The sequence below is a fragment of the Phoca vitulina genome, unplaced genomic scaffold (assembly GCF_004348235.1).
Source record: "Phoca vitulina isolate PV1807 unplaced genomic scaffold, GSC_HSeal_1.0 scaffold20, whole genome shotgun sequence".
Classification (NCBI taxonomy): domain Eukaryota; kingdom Metazoa; phylum Chordata; class Mammalia; order Carnivora; family Phocidae; genus Phoca; species Phoca vitulina.
The window spans coordinates 1,605,958-1,611,957 of record NW_022589723.1 but is presented as its reverse complement, the minus strand read 5'-3'; the positions used below and the strand labels follow the sequence as shown (position 1 = coordinate 1,611,957).

General features: G+C 39.2%; 1 pseudogene; it reads right to left on the bottom strand.

Annotated features, from left to right (window-relative positions):
• Nucleotides 1-3,063: 3,063 nt before the first annotated feature.
• Nucleotides 3,064-5,526, bottom strand: LOC116640466 (annotated as a pseudogene).
• Between the last annotated feature and the right edge of the window lie 474 nt (nt 5,527-6,000).

Sequence of the window (6,000 nt, the reverse complement as noted above, 5' to 3'; positions counted from 1 at the left end):
ATCATTTGTTGAAAAGACTATCTTTGCTCCACTGTATTACCTTTGCTCCTTTCAAAGATCAGTTGCCTAAATTTATGTGAGTCTATTTCTGGATCTTCTATTTCATTCCATTGATATTTGTCAATACCACATTATCTTGGTTACTGTAGCTTTATAGTAAGTCCTGAAGTTGAGTAGTATCAGTCGTTTGACTTTGTTCTTCTCCTTTATCCTCACATGTTTAACCTATCTATGTTTTTATATTTAAAGTGTGTTTCTGGGGCACCTGGGGGGCTCAGTCGTTAAGCGTCTGCCTTCGGCTCAGGTCGTGATCCCAGCATCCTGGGATTGAGCCCCACATCGGGCTCCCTGCTCGGCGGGAAGCCTGCTTCTCCCTCACCCACTCCGCCTACTTGTGTTCCCTCTCTCACTGTCTCTCTCTGTCAAATAAATAAATAAAATCTTTAAAAAATAATAAAAAAAATAAAGCGTGTTTCTGTGCTGTAGTATATAGTTGAGTCTGCATTGATGAGAAATATTCGTCTGTATTTTTTTTTATTTTGTGCTGTCTTTGTCTGGCTTTGGTATCAGGGTAAAATTTCCCTCATAGAATGAGTTGTGAACTACTTAGACATAGACATAGAATGAGTAGTTGTGGACTACTTCTCCATTTCCTGGAAGAGTTTTTGAAGAATTGATCTTATTTCTTCTTTAAAAATTTGGCAGAATTTACCAATGAAGTCATCAGAGCCTGGAGTTTTCCTTTGGGAAGTTTAAAAAAATGCTAACAATATCTATTTCTTATATGTCTGTTTAGATTTTCTATTATTGTGTGTTCTTAGGCATTTGTCCATTTCATATGAGTTATCTAATTTGTTGGTACATAATTTTCCATAGTATTCCTTTAAAATACATATATTTTTTATTCTTGTGGGATCATTAAAGGTGTTTCCATTGTGACCCTGATCATTTCAAACAGTAGGCCCTGGACATAGATTTTCTATATTGCTCTCCAAATAAAGTCACCTCCCTCAGGCAGGGCTTCCATGCCTCTCTTGTCTGCAGTGCTCACCCTGGGCAGAACTCTATACCATGGAGCCAGAGCCGGGCTGGGGAGATGGGAGCCACCAGTTACCACAGCCAGCCTTAGTACCACCTGGGATATAATCTCTTTATCTCAGTTTTGGAGTTTGGAGGGATAATGGGAGCTGCTTTTCCTTATGGAATGCAGCACCTGTGTAGCAAAGAACTTTCACAGCAGAGAGGTGGGAGAAATAGGAGCAGACTCTGGCTTAAGTGTAAGAGACTCCCTCTGTTATTACTGAGGTACTTGAATAAATATTTCTCAGTTTGTTGTACGGCCTCTGGTTATTTTCTTAGACTTCAAAAAGTTTAAAGGTTTTATTTTGCTTTGGGTATTTTTGTCTGAAAACTTTTTCCAGTTTCATTGCTGTTTCTCTGAAGATGCTTTTCAAATCCTAGTTTATTCCTTTTTATTGTTCAACGTATGGATATGTCACAGGTTGCTTATCCATTTAGGTTTTTGCAGGTATTGGTGATTATGAATTGAGTTTCTATCAACATTTGCAAAGTCTTTGTGTGGAATAGAAACAATATAATATAGTTGACCCTTAAAGCAGGGGTTAGGGGTAGTAACCCCTTGCATAGTCAAAAATCCATGTGTCACTTTGAATCTCCCAAAACTTAACAACTGATAGCCTAGTGTTGACTGGAAGCCTTACCAATAACATAAAATGTTTTTTTTTATACTGTATTCTTACAATAAAATAAGCTAAACACAAGAAAATGCCATTAAGAAAATCATAAGGAAGAGAAAATATATTTACAGTAGTGTACTGCATTTTTCAAAAGAAATTGGCATATAGGTGGGCCCGGGCAGTTCAAACCCATGTTGTTCAAGGGTCAAGTGTAATCAGTTTTTTTCGAATGTGATTGTGCTGGACAGCAGTGCCTGCAGAGTCTGGGATTCCAGCTAGGACCCCAGAGCTTCAGGTGCAATTTCTTAGAGTTAGACCCATTTTCCTGTTACACAAATAGAACTTCAAAGTTGTTCTCTCCTCTTGGCCAGTGCTCTTCGATTCATTATAGTATGATCAAAGCTTGTCTAAAAAAAATAGAAAATATGTAAAACCTTTGTGCTTCCTAGGCCATTTTCCCTGCCTTTCTCTATCTTTTCCCTGTCTATTCCTAGTCTCCACATGGATCAGGCCACCGTTTCTGCAAGGCTTTGACCTCAGCTGGTTGTCATAGAAGAGTTAATAAATTCATTCATGATATGATATGCATGACTGAAAATAAGCAAATGTGCTACCATTTGTATTTTTGTATATTTAAATAATGAATGTATTAAAAGCAAATGGTTTTATCACTAAAAGAATGAAAAAAATGTAGTGGAATTTCGGGTCATGTGGCAAGCTATACTGAGTGAAGATTTTGGGCAAGGGACTCTTTCGGGCCCCATTGAACACATCAGCAAATATGTCTACATTTGTGTGTGATCTATGTGTAAAGCTGTCCTTGTGCTTCCTACTCTGGCAGTGATGAGTATTTGGCATGGATGTGTCAAATAGAATTTTGACTTTTGTGGGAAATAAGGGAGTTCTCTAAATGCTTTGGGTTCTTTCATTTTCTCTAATAGTTATTGTGGCTGACCCAGGAAATCTCTCATAGCTCCCTAGCTATTTTTAAATGTATTTATCTTTTGACTGGGAGGGTAGTAGTGGAGGCATTGAGGTGTGTGCATCTATAGTAGAATAAATGTGTGTACTTGTTTGTTGTGCGGCTTCTGTTTCGGTTATGTTTCATGTTCACCAACAATTTGCCTGTAGAATGGGAATATTTCTTTATTTTTTCTGTGTGTGTGTGTGTGTGTGTGTGTGTGTGTTTTATTTATTTATTTTAAGAAGATAAAGCCTACTTTTATTGATGCACCAACAGACAGACCTGTGATTTGGAAGGGACAGCAACATTAATACATTAATACTCATCATTAATACAACTGAAACACAAAGGGTCTGATATGGCTTTACAGTGACATGATGCCTTAATAAGTTAGGGAAACAACTACTCGCTAACTGCTTTCTCGTTTCTGTTCTTCACGAACTCTTCTCCCTTTTTGATGGACGCCTTCAGCTCAGGGATGACTTCAGTTATCATCTTCTCTGGGAAAGGGGAAATGGTGCTGATGCCTAGATTCTTCTCAGTGCCCGTTTTCCCCAGCAGTAGTGGTGTGGAGAAATAGGGACACTCCATTTCTTGGGACTTAATAAACATTCGACAACTCCTTCCTTTCCATTCATTGCATCCACAAGGGAGAAGACAAATTGGGCTCCAGCATATGCCACAGATAGGGTGGTAGAGCCTGTTGCAGCTGTGGCCTTCACTACCTCCATGCTGGCCTCCTGGATCCTCCCAATAACAGCTGTCAGCTGGTCCTGGGGAAGGTCCACCTTTAGAGTGGTCAAGGGATGATGGTTTCTCAGCATGGCTGCCAGTGACAGGAACATTGACTTGAACTGGATCCAAACCCTTCAGTTCTATAGTAATTGTTGGCTCTGACAATGCCCAGGGTTGTCACCCCAAAGATTTGATTGGGTTGTATGTTCCATGTTTTTTGAAAACTTCTGTTGTGATTGGGATGGTGGAGTTAATAAAATTTGAAGTGGTGCAGATCGTGGCCTCAGGGCAATGCTGGGCACAGGCAGTAGCCAGGGTAGCCACAACTGTGGCATTGGTCTTGAACAGATATCATCCTGTGTCACGCCTGGTTTTCTCAGGACTTCTACTGGAATAAGCACCACCTCACAATCTTTCAGGCAGTCTGGCAGCTGCTTAGGTTCAAAGTAGCCTTTCACAGTTGCTTTGGTCTCAATGCGGCTTCGATCTGTGGCCATTGGGAGCATGAGCAATATGGTAGAGGATCAGGAGGCTCACCAAGGGGATGTCCTTGAGGAGAAGTGAAAGGGGCTGTCCTATTCCTACGAAAGCCTCTAGCACAGCTCCTTTACCATTGTTCTTGGCCGAGGTGCTGAAGCTGCTGTGGGAGCAGCACAGGCAGGCCAGGCAAGGGCACAGACATGCAGGTGAAGGAGCTGGTGGTAGGCAGGTGACACCAATGACTTCTACACTGCACAGGGCATCATGGCTCCACTCTGCAATGGAACATAAGGAAGTAATTTCTGAGGAATTTGGAATTTATTAGAAATACGTTTTGAGATAGTTTGATCATAGTGTAATAGACTTACCTATTATAAAAGTTGTCTTGTTCTCAATTTGACATCATTAAAGTTAAATAAAACATTTGGTTATTGTTGTGTTATTCACATTATTTGTTTTCATTGAGTGAATACACGGCGTTATTTTCCTATTTCCTTTTGTCTCTGTAACCACATTTGCTGCCACTACCTTAAATTTCTTCCCTGCGACTTCAAGGTTTTTCATAATCATTAAATTCTGGTTTTATGATTGTGGTTATATGATATGTAAAAGTGGAGAAAATAATCTAAAAAATACCTATTGATTTTCTTTTGTTGTCAAGACTCCACTTGTGTCTACAGTTAGACTTGTTAAAAAGATAAAACTTCTTGGGGCACGTGGGTGGCTCAGTCAGTTAAGCAGCCTTGGTTTGAGCTCTGATCATGATCTCAGGGTCATGAGATCAAGCCCTTCCTTGGGCTTTACACTTAGCAGGGAGTCTGCTTCAGGATTCTCTCTCCCCCTCTGCCCTTCTACTGCCCCCTCTCTCTCTTTAAAAAAAAAAAAAAAAAGATAAAACACAACTTCTTAAAGCTGCTGTTTTTTTTTATTTTATGTGTCAATGCATGTCTTACAGAGAGGACTAATGACAAGTTGTGAATGAATCTGTTCAAATTCACAGCTAGAGAAACTCCATTGAACTGTGTTTTATCAATGGGAATTAGTGATGTGATGATATCCAAATGTCATTACATTAGTTTCCTGGAGAATGATAACATGCAAAATGTAATTTATTATTAAATATTATATTGTAAATTCAGTTTACTCTTAAGGAAACCATGAGTGTGTATTCCTAAATTTAGTAACTTTTTTTTTTTCTTTTTGGAGTCAGGGACATAGATTCTGAAACTGAGAAATTTTGGAATGAGAAGATGGAAAGAAATTTTAATGATATTAGGAGCCTTAAAAGTATCTATGAAAACTCATTTTGGAGGCACAAGAAAAATGAGTGTATTTTGACAGTATATCTGTAGATACTGAAACTCAGAGTTACTGTTTTCTTAAGAAGCACCACATGTAAGTGCTGACTCAGACATTAAAATTATTGAGGAGACAGAGAACCAACCTTGGGCCCACAATAAGTGTCAAATCATTCTGACTATGCAGAAAAATGTGATAGATTTTCTGGATATTTGCTTTATTTTCCCTTTCAACCAATGCCATTCTAATACCTAAATAAAGCATATATTTGATATATCTTAAATACAAGTGAGTTTTTAATGGACCTTTTTTTTATAATTAGTTGGAATCATTTAAAATACCTAAAGCCATTCGAAAACAGTGTGGAGGTTCCTCAAAAAGTTGAAAATAGAGCTACCATATGATCCAGCAATTGCACTACTGGGTATTTACCCCAAAGATACAAAAGTAGGGACCCAAAAGGGTACGTGCACCCTGATGTTTATAGCAGCAATGTCCACAATAGCCAAACTGTGGAAAGAGCCAAGATGTCCATCAACAGATGAATGGGTAAAGAAGATGTGGTATATATATACAATGGAATATTATGCAGCCATCAAAAGGAACGAGATCTTGCCATTTGCAATGACGTGGATGGAACTGGAGGGTATTATGCTGAGCGAAATAAGTCAAACAGAGAAAGACATGTATCATATGACCTCACTGATATGAGGAATTCTTAATCTCGGGAAACAAACTGAGGGTTGCTGGAGTGGGGGGTGGGGTGGGAGGGATGGGGTGACTGGGTGATGGACACTGGGGAGGGTATGTGCTCTGGTAAGCGCT